Here is a 19,096-nt window from a genome sequence, read left to right on the forward strand (position 1 = left end):
GTGGTGCTATGCTTTACGGCTCTTGGTGTGCTTTACAGACAAGTGCACAGCAATGATTCGCAGAGCATAGCAACCACTCTGGGAGAGCCTATGGGCCATAACAACCAGTTTATCAATCAACACAGTATAAACCCTCCAAGCCTGGAGGCATACTGAGCCTGTGCTTATCCACAGACACTCCCCTTACACTGCCTTATAAGATCTCTATGCAGACACTTTGAGCTGTCTTTCCTAGCCATCCACCATGGTGGGTGGATGAAAGACCCGAGCTAACAAGGGGTTAGCTCATTAAACAACTATAATAAAGCCTCTTGCAGTTTGCATCAAGCTTTCGACTCTGCCTGGTGATTGGGGTTACCACAGTCCTGGGCTGAGATCCTCGAGGCCTGAGCTTCTGGGGGTATTACAGTGTTAAAATAAAAGTAATGGAGAAATAGAAAAGACCTGGATCTAGAGGGGAGGGGAGCTGGGAAGGAAGTAGGAGGGAGGGGAACTTTAATCAGGATAGATCTTTGAGAAAAGAATCTATTTGTCATGAAAGAGGGAAAACACTACCTTCCCTTAACTGCCTATAAATCTAACAAGTTACTGGTTATTTCTTAGTTATAACATGCACACATTCATTTTAAACTTCTTCTGATTTAACAAAAATATCATAAGTATACCTAAAATTGACTTTGATTTCTTTATTTGAATGAATATATTTTTTATGTGACATATATATATATATATATATATATATATATATATATATATGAAGGCCCTGTGTGGTGTATGTGTATGTGTGTTCATGCATATCTGTGTACATGTGTGTTTGTATGGTGTGTGTTTGTGTGTATGTCCACACATGTGTGTATACATTTCTTTTTACATGGAGGCCCAATGTCAATGGTGGGTGTCTTCCTCAGTCAATTTCCACTTTATATTTCAAGATAGGGTCTCTCATTTAAACCAGAGTTCATCAAATGTTCAGTATTGTTGGGTAATGAACTTTAGGGATATGTTTGTTTCTGCTTCCCTTTCCCACCCAATACACTATGGCTTCACAGACATACCTCTGTGCTTGGTTTTTATTTGGGTATTAAAGATCTAAACTCATTTCAGTGGCAAGGACTTCACTGACTGAATCATGTTTGGTTATATTTTCTTAGTGTATCTTAAAAATATTATATAGTTTTTGAGTAAAGAACTAGGCTTAAACAAACAGGATGGTTGTATGGCCATTTGCTTGTTTAGTTTTTCCAGACAGGGCTCCTTTGTGTAACTTTAGAGCCTATAATGCCACTTTCTCTGAGGACCAGGCTGGCTTTAAACTCACAGAGATACGCCTGCATCTACCTCTCAAGTGCTGAGATTTAAGGTGTGCACCAGCACAACTGGGCCCTCTATTGCCTTTTTTATACAAGGGATAATTGTTAGTATAATCTATACCAGAGGCACTTCAGGATATGGACTAATAATGTACAATAGTGGGGAAATACAACTAATAATATAATAAGTATTACTCATTTCTCTGAAGGAATGGAGATTTAGATGGATTAAGTATAGAAATATTTTTTCACTTGCTAAAGTATTCTTTTAGGATATTTAAAAATATATTCATTTGTTTTGCAAAGAAAAAAAATCACTAAGTATTAAAAGTACTCTACTACTTGCGACTTTGTTTGTTTGCTTACCATGCTCCTCCATTGTTGATGATACCAGTGCCTGATTTCCTTCCCTCACTTTCATTTCCATTGTATTTATAACAATTTGCCTTTCCATTCACCTATTGAAGGGGATTTTGTTTATTCCAACATTTTGGCTTTTAAAAATCAATCAATATGAATATACTCTATCAGTGTTTAATTATTGAGCACATGACTTGCCCATGCCAGGGAAGTTCTAGCACTAACTTGCAGACCATGTATGAATAATCTTGAGCTAGCTTGTGTGTGTAAGACCCCCCCCACCATAAGCTCAGGCCTCCAGAATCTTTTCCCAGGACTGGGGCCACCCCAATCACCATGAGGAGGTGGAAACTTGATGCAAACAGCAAGAGGCTTTAATGAAAGGTGGATGTTTGTACAAATGGGCTCTCTCAGCATGCAGGCTAGAGAGCAGCCCCATCACAGGCATTTTAAAGGCAAAAACCACAAGCTTAGGGAGGGGCGTGACCAGAGTCATGGGTTCCTAGGAGGCCCTTTGTCTTGAGGAGAGGGCTGGGAATCAGATGGCCTCCTGACCCAGCAGTTGTAAAACCTGCAGACCTCAGGATATGCTTATCTTGCCTCAGCAAATTGTAGCTATCTCTTTTTTTCATAGGGACCTTTAATTGTTAATTATTGACACATTGGCCAGTGGGGCAAACTGTCTCCTCCATGAGCCCCTTGGGGAGGGTGGCCATCTGGGAATTCTTGGTACCCAGTTATCTTATGGCCTTGTAAGTTGGTAAATTCCAGGCACTAAGTCATAGTAGTGGCCTTAGTCTCTGTGTTAGGCTGCCCTACATTCAGTTTGGAGAGTTTCCTTATCTGGGCTATATTTCTTTGCTCATTTTTAAGTCTTTCACATGGACACATTTTCATTCCTCTTGGTGTTTCAGATTCTTTAGCTGTTGCTGTAATAAATTATTCTGAAAAGATATGCTAGGGAGAAAGTGTTGTTTCATTTCACATTTCAAAGTAGAGTTAGTTATGATGGTCAAGTCTTGGCATCAGGAGCTTGAAACTGTCACGGACCAAAATTATCAGTTAGAATGTTTCTCTGGGTCCAAAACATCCAACTCCATCTTTCAGAATCCTGAACCTCCCGTTGTACTGTAGATGCTGGCTAACTGCTGTCTGAAGGCATGGCCTCAGTGGAGCATGTCTCCTAGTTTGCATTAGAACAGGCATAGACCCTGAATGCACCACACCTGTGCTGAGGGTTTTGTCTATGTGCCTAGAGACTATTTTTAGGCATGCTTCCAGGGTTAAAAGAATGACTGGATAGTGGATGCTGGTGGCCATCACTACAGGATCGTTGGACAGCTGATTAGGAGAATGCAAGAATAAACTGGATTCTCCAGATTCCAGCATGGACTGAGAATGCTCCTGAAATGACAAAATGTCTGTGTCTGGTCTTTACCAACATTAGGTAGCTAGGAGTTTCCAGTTCTGTCATGACCTGGCATGTCTCAGCCTTAAGCCATGAGTTTCAGCCTGAGTGGGGGTGCGTGGACCTAGAAACTCCTAGCAACCCAGTAGAGATAAAGACCAAACACAGGCACTTTGTCGTCTTTAGAGAGCTCTCAGTTCCTTGTTGTAAAACTAGAGTCTCTTCTTTATTTACCATCTTTTCGGCTGTTTCCTAACCATGCTTCCATGGCCACCAGTAGACCACTTCTGTCCTTCTGTCCTCCTCTCTGCTAGAAGGCACCTAACTCTTTGTCCAAACTTGTTACATATACTCCTCACACACCTCCACCAGGGTGCAGGCCTATTCAGATGCTTAGACCCATTGAGATGCAAACTAGGAGACATTCTATACTGAGGCTATGGTAAACAATAGCAGACCTGGTGGTATTAGCAATAAAATAGTGGGCCGGAACTTTCAGGTGCTCCTGTTTAGTGAAACCAGAGGCTGGACCTCAAAACATTTCATAATGAAACTATTTTGGTCCCCCACACCTTTCCAGCACCCCTGGAGTCAGGGACGAACCCTATGGCCTCTGCAGCATGGGACTGGTACAAGCCTGGTCCCTACATGAATGAATGAGTCACATTCTTTCCCCAATCAAAGAGAAATGTTGCTAATTGTTTCTCAGTTTTCCTTTTCCATTTACAGTTCAGATCTCACACAAAGAATGATCCATGGAAATGGGTAAATCTCCCTTCAATTAACATAATCAAGATAATACACAATGAACATTCCTAGAGGTCTATCTCCCAGGATATTCTAAATTCTACTAATTAGACATTTACTAGTAATGATCACACTTGTCCACTTAATACACAAACACATCATTTTTAAGTCATAACCTTCCAGTGTGTGTCCCCTATGCTCATTGCTCATATAAGGTACATAGCATTTAGCCTAGTACCCAAATCCCCAGTCATCAATGTTCCAACATTTATAAAGTCTAAAATCTTTTAACTGTGAGTTCCTATAAATTAAAAACAAGTTACATACCCATACTTACAACTTATAGAGATACAGGGAAAATATTCATGTCTTTTCTTTTTTTAAGAAAGAACAAAGGAACACCAAAAAATAAAAATTCACCAGAGCAAACACCATATCCTATAGCTCCACAATGGACCTTTGGGCAATAAAATAAATTGGACTGCAATAAGAAGGTGGAGCTCCGCCTCTCAACCTCTGTTACCTATTCTATCCTGGGCCAGCTCTACTTCATTGCCCATTTATAATTATCTGATGTGCCACAGTGGGTATCTACTGAAGCTGAAGCTTCACATTCACACAATAGCCTCTTGGGCCTTTCTGTGTGGACTCTGTCACTTCCACATATTGCCTGGCTAATTGCTTTCCATTCCTATTCTCAGTTTTGCACCCCACATGCCTTCAAAACTGGTACCTTGTAGATGATTCTTCCAGTTAGAGGAGCCTGGTCACCTTGACCATAGTGTTAGACCCCGAAAACTCAAGTATCCGGGGTCTCAGGCCAGGTTCGCGGTCACCCCAATCACCAGGCGGATTCGAGAGCTTGCTGAAAACTGCACGAGGCTTTATTGTAATTTAACGAGCTAACCCCATGTTATCTTGGGTCTTTCACCCACCCGCCATGGTGGACAGCTAGAAAAGACGGCTTCTAGTGTCTCCCAAAAGATCTTATAGGGCAGCGTAAGGGGAGTGTCTAGGGGTACGCACAGGCTCACGATTGGTGTGCCTCCAGGCTTGGAGGGCTTGCCCTGTGTTGATTGGTCAACTGGTTGTTATGGCCCATAGGCCCTCCCAGGGTGGTTGCTATGCTCTTATGTCATTGTCGTGCGCTTGTCCGTAAAGCACACCCAGGGTCGTAAAGCATAGCGCCACCAGCTAACTTCTGATTGGTTCCTTGTCACAAGACAGGCATCTGACCTCTAAGTGACTAAGGTTCCTTGTCACAAGACAGGCATCTGACCTCTAAGTGACCAAGGCAGGTTTATGGCAAGCACGTGTTCAGCTGTTATGGCTGCCAAAAGGGAAGCCGGTTCCTTCAATAGCAGCACCATTTTCTGTTTGCCTACCCCAGAGAAATACTTTGTATGCAGTTGGTTTTGGTAAGTAGGGTACTCTTTCACTCATTTAGCAGATATAAAAAGTTTTCTTGTCAAGTCTATAGAGATTTTTAAGTATAGACACTGGGGATAATTTAATTAATTATCTGTATACCTTTTATTTATTTCTCTTGTGCTACTGGTCTTCTTAAGACTTTGAACATTATATTGAATATGGAGGGAATAGGAAATGGTGTCCTATTCCACTCTCTAGAAAACCTACTCTTCATTTTCCCCTACTTAGTATGATATTGGCTATGGGTTTGTAATATGTTTTCTATATTATGTTAATGTGTTGTCTTACTTACTATTTTATGCTGTGATGAGACAACAGGACCAAGGAAACTTATAGAATCAAGAGTTTACTGGAGGCCTACCATTTCAAATTTGAGTCCAAGACTCTCATGGTGGGAAACACAGAGAAAGGCAGACAGGTATGGTGCTTGAACAATAGCTGAGAGCTAACACCCTTATCAAGAAGTAGGAGGCAGATAGTAGGAGCTAACAGGGAATGCAGGAACTTCTGCAACCACAAACCCAACACCCAGTGACACACTAACTCCACCAAGACCATACCTCCCTAGACCACACTTCCTAACACTTCCAAAACAGTTCCATGAGCTTATGAAAGCCATTCACATTCAAACCACAGCATTTATGTTCTTTCAATTCTTTATTTCTTCAGAACTTTTATCATGATGGCATGTTGACCTGTGTCAAATTCATGTATTGAGGGATTGTGTTACTTTTGTCATTAAATCTATTCTTGTGCTATATTACATATAAAAATATGTAATTTTCATATGTTGAAACAACCTTGCATCCTCAGCATAAAACCAACTTTATTACAACACATTCTCTCAATATGTTAATAAGTTTCATTTATAAGTATTTAATGGAGCCATTTTGTATGCATATTTCTCTAAGAAATTGTTCTGTAGCTTTCTTTTTGCTATTACAAATTCATCCACTTTTGATTGAAAAATAATAAAGGATTTAGTGAATGACTTTGATTGTGTTTCGTGTTTTCCAATTTTGTGGAACAGTTTTAGAAATACTAATAGTAGATTTTTCATTAAAAATTCAATATAATCCAACAGTGAATCTAGCCTTTCTTTGGCATTTATAGGGAGATTTTAATTACTTCTTCAATCTCAATGCTTGCTATATGTCTTTTTAATTTATTTGTAGCATCTGGATTTCATTTTGGTAGCTCTATAAGAGTGGACACTTATTATTTATTCTACATTTTTGTAGCTGTCTGCCACGTAATTTTTCAAGCATTCCTGAATGATCTTCTGGATTTCACTGGATTCTGTTGTATACATCTCTTTTCATCTTTAATTTTATTAACTTAGTTCTTTCTCCATGTCTATTTCCATCACTTTTTGTTAATATGCTGAGGAGTTTGTGTAAGAACAAAACACCTGGATGACCCTAACCCTGCCCCCAACAAGTGGGTACTCACTCACCCACCATGCCTTTCGACCTTTGCCCTACTGCGCATATGCAATCTTCCCTTTAAAAGGTCCTGCCCCACACCCCTCTTTCTCTTTCTCTCGGCTTCCCTAGGGTTGGCTGACTGCCCATCCCCTCTTTCCCCCCCTCTCTGATAAATAAACTCCACATGGGTTGCTTATTCGTTGTTCCTTTCCTTATTAGCAGCTGCAGCTTAAACAAAAGAACAACATTTGGTGCCCTGGACGTGGGAAGGCTCTGCCCTCGATACCCCCTCCACATCCCGCTGGCGGGTACGTGTTGGGTCAAGGGCATCCTTATCACGCGGATAAACAATCCACATTCCAGATCACCGGTTTGCTGGATTCTGCATACAACACCGGACCCAATTCGGTAAGGCTACCCCTTTCAGTCAGCGTAAACGTCTCCCTGAACCCGAGGGACTGACCGTTGATCGTCCGGCACCCCTCTGGTGTTCTTGGAGGCGGGGGAGCACCCGGCCACGACCTTCACGGTTACGGTCGACCCCCTTCGCCGACAATCCCTCTTGGCTTACTTCCTAAGGGTGGTCCCATCAGTAGCTACTTGCTCCCTTGGCGGTTAGTCGCTGCGCTGCGGGACTGTGGGATTTTCTGTTTTCTTTTTCTTCTTCGGGACAGCTGAGTCCCTGTTCAGACCCAGGGTCTATCGGGCTAAGGCCCCTCGGTACCCCCCCGGGCTGACGAGCATCCGGAGAGGGGCTTTTACCGGTTTTTAACTTTTTCACCCATGGGGAATAAGCCAACTAAGGAAATAAGCCCATCCACACCACTGGGATGTCTTTTAGAAAACTTAAAACCCTTCAACCTAATGCCATTAATTAAGGCATCTAGACTCACATATCTCAGTACTAAAAAATGGCCTAGGTATTCCTTAGAAAACCAGTCTCACTGGCCCCCAAACGGGACATTAGACCCCGAGGTTTTACGGGATTTATCTAACTTCTGTCAGCAAACCGGAAAATGGAAGGAGTTACCTTATGTACAGGCTTTTTTCTATCTATCTGCTAAACACTCTCTCTCTCCCTCCTCATCCCCAATTCTTCTGGCTATGGAATCTAAGCCTGAATTAAATCTTATAGACTTGGATCCAGCTGATGAACCTCCACCGGTTCGCCTTCACCCTTCAGCTGCGCCTTCTAAAGCTTCTACTAAGATCCTTGAACCTTCCCTCTCTTCTGTTTCAACCGTCCCCGCTCCGGCTTCCTCTGACTCAGCTACTTCTAAACAACCACTCTTGGCTCCTACCTTCACCCCACCTATTACCCGTTCTAGGACCGGATCCAGGGCTACTAAAGCTGATCCGGCCACCATCCTCCCCTTGCGTGAGGTAGCTGTGGACGGCGTGGTTAGAGTTCACGTTCCCTTCCCACTATCAGAGCTCTCTCAGATTCAGCACAGATTAGGATCTTATACTTCTAACCCCACTGCCTTTATAAAGGAATTTCAGTATATTGCACAGTCTTATAGCCTTACTTTTCATGATGTCTTCATGATTTTAAGTAATAACTTACTACATGAGGAGCTCGAGCAAGTTTGGAATTATGCGAGGGCATGTGCAGATGAGATACATCAGACTCAGCCAACTCACCCTACTGGGAATGATGCTGTTCCGGAGAAGGAACCCCACTGGGATTATAACACCCCGGGTGGTATCCTGGCTAGAGACCAATTCGTAACCTGTTTAATGTCTGGTCTCCGTAAGGCTGCCCTAAAGCCCATAAATTATGATAAACTCCTAGATATAGTTCAGGACAAATCAGAGAATCCTTCCCAATTCCTACAGCGTCTTAAACAGGCCTTTTTACAGTATACTAACTTAGACCCTGAGACGCTAGAGGGAAGACAACTTCTCATGACATACTTTTTTGCTCAGAGTTGCCCCAACATTAGGGCTAAACTTAAAAATTTGGAGAAAGGACCCCTAACTCCACAGGATGAGGCCCTAAGAGTGGCGTTTAAGGTGTACCATGGGAGAGATGGCCAGACCCTTAAGAACAGATACCAGATGCTAGCTGAAGCTGTCCGACCGGCCTCAGCATCCGCCCGGGATCCCTTGCCCTCCGGGGCCAGAGTACCGCAGCGTCCATGCTTCAAGTGTGGTCAAAAAGGGCACTGGGCCCGGGGTTGCCCGAACGCGCACCACGAAAGCCATGTCCTAGATGCCAGGAAGTAGGCCATTGGTCAGTGGACTGTCCCCGTGTCCCAGGTGACAAGAGGACATCAAACACAGGCGGCCTTCCAGTCGATCTCTTAGCTCTGGCTATAGATGAGGACTATGAATGACGGGACCCTGGCTCCCTTGACCCGATGACCATCATCTCTGAAAGGGAGCCCCGGGTGGACATTAAAGTATCAGGGCGGTCTATCTCTTTCCTTTTGGACACCGGTGGCACATACTCAGTCCTAAAGGAGTTTTGGGGACCTACATCTCCTTCTCGTCTTCCTATTGTCGGGGTAGGAGGACAGCCTTATTTACCTCAGCAGACTCCACCGCTTAGCTGTATTTTTAGGGGGATTCCCCTTACTCATTTGTTTTTGGTTATACCGACTTGTCCGGTACCTTTACTAGGGAGGGACCTCCTAGCTAAAGTGGGAGCGTCTATTTCCTTTGCTCCCCACATTCGCCTAACTCCAGACTCGCCTGCTGCTCCCCTCCTCCTCCTTCTAGCTACTCAACCTACGGGGTCCAATACGTCATTTCCTTTACCAGCCTCTCAGGTAGACCCCAAGGTCTGGGACACCCAGAACCCTTCTGTGGCTAGACACCATCCCCCCATTGTCATTCAGTTACAGGATCCCTCTAAGTACGTTGCTCAAGTTCAGTACCCACTCCCACTCCAAAGCCTTAAGGGACTTAAACCTATTATCTCTGACCTCCTAAGGAAAAAGCTACTTCGTCCTACCTCCTCCCCCTTTAACACCCCTATACTGGCAGTAAAAAAACCTAATGGGACTTTTCGTCTGGTTCAGGACCTCCAGCTAATTAACTCTGCGGTCGTGCCCCTCCATCCTGTGGTTCCTAACCCTTATACACTCCTCTCTACTATCCCCCCGGGGACATCTCACTTCTCAGTTTTAGACCTTAAGGATGCCTTTTTCTCTATACCCCTCCACACCCGGTCTCAAAATATCTTTGCTTTCACCTGGACTGATCCAGATACTCATGTCTCCACTCAGCTCACCTGGACTGTCCTACCTCAGGGTTTCCGGGACAGCCCACACCTTTTTGGTCAGGCCCTGGCTTCTGACCTGCTCTCTCTGTCTTTCCCTAAATCCAAGTTCATACAGTATGTAGATGATATTTTACTTTGTAGCCCCTCCTTGGAAGTTAGCCGGACTGACACTTCCACCCTCCTAAATTTCCTGTCTAGCAGGGGTTACAGAGTCTCACCTTCTAAGGTTCAATTGTCTACCACTCAGGTTACCTATTTGGGACTAACCATTACCCCAACCCACAAAGCTATTACTGTAGACAGGAAAAACTTAATCGGGTCTCTTGCAGTTCCTTCTACTAAAGAGGAGATTTTATCATTTCTGGGAATAGCTGGCTTCTTACGTACCTGGATCCCCTCTTACTCCCTCCTTGCCCGCCCCCTTTATGAGGCAGCTCTCGGACCTCCCCATGAACCCCTCCTTAACCCTGTTACTAAGCCCTTTCAGAGACTTAAACAGGCTCTCCTAAAAGCCCCTGCTCTTCATCTACCAGATTTAACTCGTCCTTTCTCCCTCTATGTAACAGAAAAAGAAGGATTTGCCCTTGGAGTTCTAGGTCACCAGCTAGGACCTTCCTTTGCACCTGTAGCTTATCTGTCGAAGAAGCTAGACCTAACCACCCAAGGATGGGCATCCTGCATACGTGCTTTAGCAGCTGCTGAGCTTCTTATCCGTGAGTCAAAGAAACTAACCTTTGGGTCACCCATCACTGTCTTCTCTCATCACAACCTGTCCCTTCTCCTAACCTACAGAGGCTTACAAACTCTACCTCCTTCCCGAGTTCTTTCCCTCCAGGTGGCATTAATAGAAGATGCCACACTTACTTTCCAATCTTGCCCACCCCTTAATATCTCAAATCTTCTACCTCAACCTAATGCTAACTATTCTCCAACTCATTCCTGCATTGAAACCTTAGAGGAACTATTGCCCCACCCTTCACACATACAGGAAGGCACACTACCTCAGGCCACCTATACCTGGTACACAGATGGCAGCTCCTTTTTACATGAGGGGACCCGTAAAGCGGGCTATGGCATAGTGTCAGACACCAGGGTGGTAGAAGCACGGGCACTTCCTGCCCACACTACTAACCAACAGGCTGAATTAATAGCCCTCACCCGTGCCTTTCAATTGGCACAGGGACATTCTCTAAATGTTTACACAGACTCTAAATATGCTTTTCATATCCTCCTGTCCCACGCAGCTATTTGGAAGGAACGTGGGCTACTTACTACAAGAGGAGGATCCATAACTAACTCAGATTATATTATGGCTATGCTAAGGGCCTCTCACCTCCCCAAAGCTATAGGAATTATTCACTGTCGGTCACACCAGACTGACAGCTCCGTTATCTCTAGGGGCAATAATCGGGCTGATAGAGCAGCTAGGGCTGCAGCCCTCCGAGGCCCAGATCTACCTCACCCACCACAGGGAGTTCATACACTACAACCCACATCCTCACAGCCACCTCCTAACATGAGACAAATTCTGTCCTACTTACACCAGCTTTTCCACCCTAACAGTAAGGCTCTTTCTCTGTTTGTCAAGGCTCACCTCAAACCTACTTCTGAGGACTTAAATTTCTTAAAAACTATCACTGCCTCCTGTAAAACCTGTCAGATGTCAAACCCTAATTCCAAGTATCGTAACTCCCCTTTTCCCACCCACCAGGCTAGGGGCTCTCTCCCAGGGACTGACTGGCAACTTGACTTCACCCACATGCCCACAGTCAGGTGAGTTAAATACCTCCTGGTACTAGTGGATACTTTCTCAGGATGGGTAGAAGCGTTTCCTACTACTAACAAGAAAGCTCAGACTGTCTCTAACATCCTTCTCAGGGAAATTATCCCCCGGTTTGGGATTCCAGCCTCTCTTCAGTCAGACAATGGTCCTGAGTTTACCTCTCAGATCTCTCAAACCCTGTCTAAAGCTCTCAATATTCCTTGGCACTTTCATATTCCGTACCACCCCCAGTCCTCAGGGAAGGTGGAGAGAACTAACCGATCTTTAAAGACTGTTCTGGTTAAAATGTCACAGGAACTTGACTGGGTAAAGCTTCTGCCTCTGGCCCTTTTCAGGCTTAGGGCTCTCCCTAAACAACCACTTTTCATCTCACCCTTTGAACTCATGTACGGGCGGCCGGCTCTAACACCTGGCCTCTCATCTAAACCCTCGCCTCTCCCTGACCGCTTGCTCACACCTTTACTTCATCATCTCCGTTCCCTCCTTTGGGAATTTGCTGACCACTCTCTACCTCGGCCATGTGCCACCCCCTGTACCTCTCCAATTAACATAGGGGATCAAGTACTTCTTTCTCCTCCAGACCAGAGCCCCTCCCCCCTGTCTCCTAAGTGGAAGGGCCCTTTCAAAGTAATTCTTGTCACTCCAACAGCAGCTAAGCTTGAGGGCCTTCCCCACTGGATTCACTTATCCCACCTCAAGCCCTTTACTTCTCCACCTGAGACTCACCCTTCATACACAGTTTCTACAACAGGACCCTGTTCCCTTAGGTTTCAGAGGACACTGAAATCATCCACTTTACCTCCTATTTCAGAAGAATAAGGCTCAAGTTTTACAAGGCTGATTTAAACTTTCCTGCTTCTAATTACACTCTGCTCATTAATTTCCAAAGTATCTCACAATAATTTACTTAGCTGTTGTTACAGGAATGCCAGCCTAAAAACCATGGATCTAAAGATACAAGGATCACCAAGTGTTTGTGCCTTCTGGTTAAAGGTAACCAGAAAGATTTCATACCACCTAGATATGATTTAATATGTCTAATCTTTGTTTTCCCAAACTTTAAGGACTCTTATAAGTTCCAGGGAGCCGAATCAGATCCAAACAGGTCAGATTCACTCCAGGTAATATCCAACCCTTCCCCAGTCCCAATTTCCCTTCCCTCATCTTACAATCTTCCCGTCAAATGACAGGACCTAAGAAAAATTTTTTTTTTCTAAACTTAACCTTGTCCTCTATTCTACAAACATCTTGCCAGGACTAAAAGGCACCAGAGTGGCCCGGACTACAATGAAACAACAATCAACTCCAGGACGTGGCAGCACCCCCAACCCCCCAAAGACGATCAACGCCCCAGGCCAGCAGGAAGCAGCCTTAAGACATCTTCGCCCCTACTTCCCTAACCTGCCACGCCCAATTCTCTAACTTTTATAATAAACAACAGCCGGGATTGTAAGAACAAAACACCTGGATGACCCTAACCCCGCCCCCTAACAAGCGGGTACTCACTCACCCGCCATGCCTTTCGACCTTTGCCCTACTGCGCATATGCAATCTTCCCTTTAAAAGGTCCTGCCCCACACCCCTCTTTTTCTTTCTCTCGGCTTCCCTAGGGTTGGCTGACTGCCCATCCCCTCTTTCCCCCCTCTCTGATAAATAAACTCCACGTGGGTTGCTTATTCGTTGTTCCTTTCCTTATTAGCAGCTGCAGCTTAAACAAAAGAACAACAGTTTGTAATTTGTATTAATTGTTTTAAAGGGACAATACATTTTTAATTGTGTTTATACATTCTCTTACTTTCTATTAGTTAATTTCCTCCCAAATCTTTATTATTTCTTTGTTTACTGGTTTTGGGCTTGGCTTTTTCTTGTTTCCATAAAACATTGAGATACAGGATTTGATATTTTTATGTAAAAACACTTATATGTATAACTTTTCCTTATAGAAGGTCATTGGCTGTGGCCTAGTAGCTTGTGTATCATTTCATTTTATTATAGGAATTTTATATTTTTTCCTATTCTTCAGTGACTCACTGTTAATTCAAATATTTGTTATTCATCCTCTAAATATCAATGTGCTTTCTTAGTTCTTTAAGTGTTAATTTTTAGTAATTTCACTCTGCCCCAATAAGGTAAAGATGTTGTTAAAATCACTTTGTATTTGCTCAGGTTTGCTCAGTGACTTATCATATAATCAGTTTTAGAGATGGTTCCATGAGCACTGAAAAGAATATGTGTTCACATCTATAATATATAATATTCAGAAGACATCTTTTAATTCCATTGTATTTGTTGAGTAATTTAATTCTACATGTTTATTTGATTTTTTTTCAGTTTTTAAGACCTACCTAAAAGTTTGAGTAGTAGTATTATAATAGGTTTTTGTCAGCTTGACAAGAACTTATACATATTTGTGTAAAGAGAATCTCAGCAAAATGTTTTTAGTTATGTTCACAGCATAATAGTCACTTATTAAAGCATACTCTTATTCATTTAGCTTATAGATTTTCTGTTATAGATGGAATTCCATTTTGAAGTCAAATTCTCAGTTGCTGGCTCCAGTTAAAACTCAGGCAAAACAGAGAAAACCAAATGCCAAGACTCGTTTGTTTAATTCTTTCATGTTACTAACCAAGATATATTTCAATTTCACAATCTACTAACTCATGCCATGTGCCTAAGCCTGTTTTTGTGCGATTGATTTTACTAAAAGTTTCAGATAGATTTTGTAGTAGGAATGCTTGTACTTCTGTCTCCTGTTGTCAGATACTGCATGAGGAACCTGTAGCAGGTGAACTGACAATTAGTGTACAAGTGACTTACTAAATAGCATGTCTGACCTCTCCATTAGGGGTCGACATATGTATAGTATTAGACAAGATATTGGAAGACATAGGAAATTCCTAATGATAAATAAACCCAATTGTTAGTAGCTTCCATGTAATGAAAAAAATCTGGTACATTTCTTCGACTATGTGACACAGTGTTACTATTAAAAGCCTTTTGAGAATTATTAAAAATATGAAAATTAAAAAATAATTGCCTCTATAATATTGGCCTGTAGACACAACTGTAAGGAATATTCTGGACTGCTGATCAATGTGGCAAGGCCCACACCACTGTAGGTGACACTATCTATGTGTAAGTGTGCCTGGGATGTATAATAAATGAAGCTGAGCAAAACAGGGCAAATAAGCCAGTAAGCATCATTTCTCATGAGCTCTGATTCAGTTGTTGTAAACTAATATAAAAACTTGTATGAGAGAATGAGATTTTGCTAAGAGAAACTTATCTAAATGCATAAATATAATTGGTTCAATATATTAAGTGTTACTAGTATGAATATGCAGGAAAAATAGTCATCCTCAGGGATGAGCTTCCTTATTGATTATCCTAACCCAAGTGGTCATCCCTGGAATTTTTCAGCATTATTAGTTTTAAATCCCCCAAACTATTTCTCATCAAGTTCTGAGTATACTATTGCTTTCCCAGGCAAAGTTGAAAATGCCCCCAAAATCTTTTCAATATCATGGTCAAGCCTGTGACTGCAAAATTTCACTCTGTGCTAAAAATTTCTGTATCAGCTTTCTTCTCTGTTACTATGATAAAATACTGGCCCAAACCAGCCTGGAGAACAAAGGGTGTATATGTCTTACAAGTTATAGTCCATCATTGGAAAAATCCAAGACAAGATCTTAGAGTAGTAACTGAGAAATTCAGTCTACTATTTGAGTGTATTATTGCCTTGACTTTGTGTTCCATCTTTAATATTGGTTCTTTTGCTTGGATAATACTTTCTGCTTCCTTATTGATTCTTTTTATTCCCTCAATTTTAGAATTTCTGATTGTTTCATTTCCTAATATTTCAATTTCCTGATGAATTTTTCTTCTTTGAGTTTGATTTGTTCCACAAGTCACTTACTGTATTTGTCTATTTGTCAAATTTCTTGTTGTTTTTGTCCTGAATTGACCCTCTTGATTCATTCATGTGCTAATTTGATTCTTCTAAATGGTCATTGGTTCTTTTTAGAAGTAAGATTCTGAATGCTCTCTCTAACATTTCAGCAATTTCATATTTTGGTGTGTTTTTGTTTTTGTTTTTGGAGAGGAGAGCTGTTAGGATATTAGGTTATGCATGTGTCACTTTGTGTTATTATCCTACATTGTGGATAGGAAAAGAATGGAGAAACTAAGTGTTTACTGATGAGAAAGAAGTTTAAACACAGCACCCTAACAATTAATTTGCAGATTTTTAAATAATAATAAAAATATAAAAAGCTAAGTAATGAATAAGTTAACAAATCAAAACAGCCAATATCATCAAATAGAAGGCATTTTGCCTTTACTCCTGGGATAATACAGCAATTTATTTGCTCACCTTGTATTTTCTTTTTTTGTTAGTTTCCACAGGCTAGGTAAGAGTTGCTGCTAGTCTCAGTGATTCACACATGGTAAGTTAGCATATCCTTTAAGGTGTGAAGGCTTTGTGTGAGCATAGACTACTTTCTGTCAGAATTTTCTAACCTGTATCCCCTGTCCTCACTCTCAGAATGATGTAACCCTGTCCCTAGTGAATTAATTATTGAACTTGCCACAGGCAGGGTTTTCTATGATCCAGGCTATGAAGGGGTGTGACAGAATCTTCCACCTGAGTACCTTTGCATAAGGACTTTGCTGGGCTCTGTAGTTTCTCCCAACTCCAGTAACATCTAAGCAGAGAGAAGTTGTTTACGCTGCTGACTGGCTTAGGCTAAGCTTCACTGTTGTGCTTTCTGCTATGCACTCTCCTTGCTCTGCTCAAGTCCACTCTGTGTTTGCTTTTTCAAAGTCTAAATTTTCTTTTCTCTATGATTTTCCTGGTGCCATTCCTGTGAGTATGTCATGTGCCTGTGGCATTTGTGGCATCGAAGGGGGCAGTAATGCTATCAGTGGTGGTGCCTATCAGGCAGCACACAGCTGTCCTTAGGAGAGGTTCAATGGTATGTATTGAAAAGCTGTTATGCAATCAGGGAAAAAACAGGAACCAGTTGGCCGAGCAATACAGCAGCATTAGTCATTCTTGTAAATGGATTGATGAGCTCACACCAAAGTTCACAATGTGGTCTCAGGGTAAGAGTAGGCTTTGTTTATGAATCTTCATATCCTACCCTTTCCTTTTGTTTCTTTTTCTGGCACATTGCTCAGGTTCTTTTCTCCATCACATTGTAGAATAGACATGCTATGTACATATTTCTTTTGGCTTCTGGTTTCAGGGAAAAACTGTTTAATCTTTAGCCGCTGCATTTTATTTTACCTCTATTTGTATATATCACTTATTAGATTGAAGAAGCTCATATTTATTCCCAGCTATATTTTGAGAATTTTACAACATATACCAAATTCTGTTAAAGCCTTTCCTACAACTATGATTTGGTTTTCATATGTTTCAGTAAATTGACTGAGTTTAAAATTCTGAAGCCACCTCACATTCCTGAGGTAATTTTTACATTTTTAATGATGTAAAACCACTTTTAGATATTGCTGGATATGGTTTGGTTGGTATCTTTTTTCAAAATATTTTAAACATATAAGAGATTTTTGTAATATCTGATCTTATCTTTAAAATGTTATTTATTATTTGATTTGTTTATTTTCTGAGACAGGGTCTGTCTATGTTTTTCTGGCTGTCCTAGAACTTGCTGTGTAAAGCATACTGGCCTTGAACTCATAGAGATCCACCTACCTCTAGTCCTGGGTGCTGAGCCCAGCCTAGAAAAATGTTACTATAAAACGAGTTGGTAGATTTTCCCCCTTATTTTACTTTGTGAAAGATTTTTATTGCTCTTTGAATATTATTCATTCCTTAAATAATATAGATACCTCACTGTTAAATCATTTGGACATGCTATTTTCTTTTAAATTACTTTGAACTAAGAAACTAACATTGTGTTCAGATTTGTTTTTCTTGATGTATTTTTTCTTCTTTCAAATAGCTTGCCTGCCAACTCAGTCTGTTATTACACTCACAGTATAAATGTAGCCATGTTTGTCTATTCCACAACTACCACACATAAAATATGTGTGTGCCTGGAGGATTCTATGGTACCACACATACAGTGTGTGACTGAACAGGATCCAGAGTACTACACATAAAGTGTGTGTGTGTGTGTGTGTGTGTCTGAAGGGTTTCCATAGTACAACACCTACAATGTGTGTGTGTCTGTTTGTGTGTGTGTGTGTGTGTGTGTATTTGTGTGTGTGTGTGTGTGTGTGTGAAGGGTTTCCATAGTACAAAGCCTACAATGTGTGTGTCTGTTTGTGTGTGTGTGTGTGTGTGTGTGTGTGTGTGTGTGTGTGTTTGTTTGTGAAGGGGTTCTATAGTACAACACCTACAATGTGTGTGTATCTGAAGGGGTTCCATAGTATAAGACTACAATGTGTGTGAATGTGTATGTGTGTATGTGTGGTGTGTGTGTGTGTGTGTGTGTGTGTGTGTGTGTGTGTTTATGTGTATAAAGGGGTTCCATAGTACAACACCTACAATGTGTGTGTGTATATATGGGTATATGTGTGTGTGTCTGAAGGGTTTCCATAGTACAACACCTACAATGTGTGTGTAAGTATGTATATATGTATGTATGTATGTGTGTGTGTGTATGTGTGGTGTTTGTGTGTGTGAAGGGGTTCCATAGTACAACACCTACAATGTTTGTGTATGTGTGGTGTGTGTGTTTGTGTGTGTGTGTCTGAAGGGGTTCCATAGTATAAGGCTACAATGTGTGTGTGTTTATGTGTGTAAAGGGGTTCCATAGTACAAAAGCTACAATGTGTGTTTATGTGTATGTGTGTATGTGTAGTGTGTGTCTGAAGGGTTTCCATATTACAAAGCCTACAATGTGTGTGTCTGTTTGTGTCTGTCTGTTTGTGTGTGAAGGGGTTCCATAGTACAATACCTACAGTGTGTGTGTGTGTGTGTGTGTGTGTGTGTGTGTGTGTGTTTGTGTGTGTGTGTCTGAAGGGGTTCCATAGTATAAGACTACAATGTGTGTGTATTTATGTGTGTAAAGGGGTTCCATAGTACAAAAGCTACAATGTGTGTTCATGTGTATGTGTGTATGAGTAGTGTGTGTGTATGTGTGTGTGTGTGTGTCTGAAGGGTTTCCATATTACAAAGCCTACAATGTGTGTGTCTGTTTGTGTATGTGTGTTTGTGTGTGAAGAGGTTCCATAGTACAACACCTATAGTGTGTGTGTATTGTGTGTGTGTGTGTGTGTGTGTGTGTGTGTGTGTGTGTGTGTAAGGGTTCCATAGTACAACACTACAATGTGTGTGTATGTGTGAATGTTTGGTGTTTGTGTGTGTGTGTGTGTGTGTGTGTGTGTGTGTGTGTGTGTGTGTGTAAGGGTTCCATAGTACAACACTAC

The sequence above is a fragment of the Cricetulus griseus genome, chromosome 2, assembly GCF_003668045.3.
Source record: "Cricetulus griseus strain 17A/GY chromosome 2, alternate assembly CriGri-PICRH-1.0, whole genome shotgun sequence".
Classification (NCBI taxonomy): domain Eukaryota; kingdom Metazoa; phylum Chordata; class Mammalia; order Rodentia; family Cricetidae; genus Cricetulus; species Cricetulus griseus.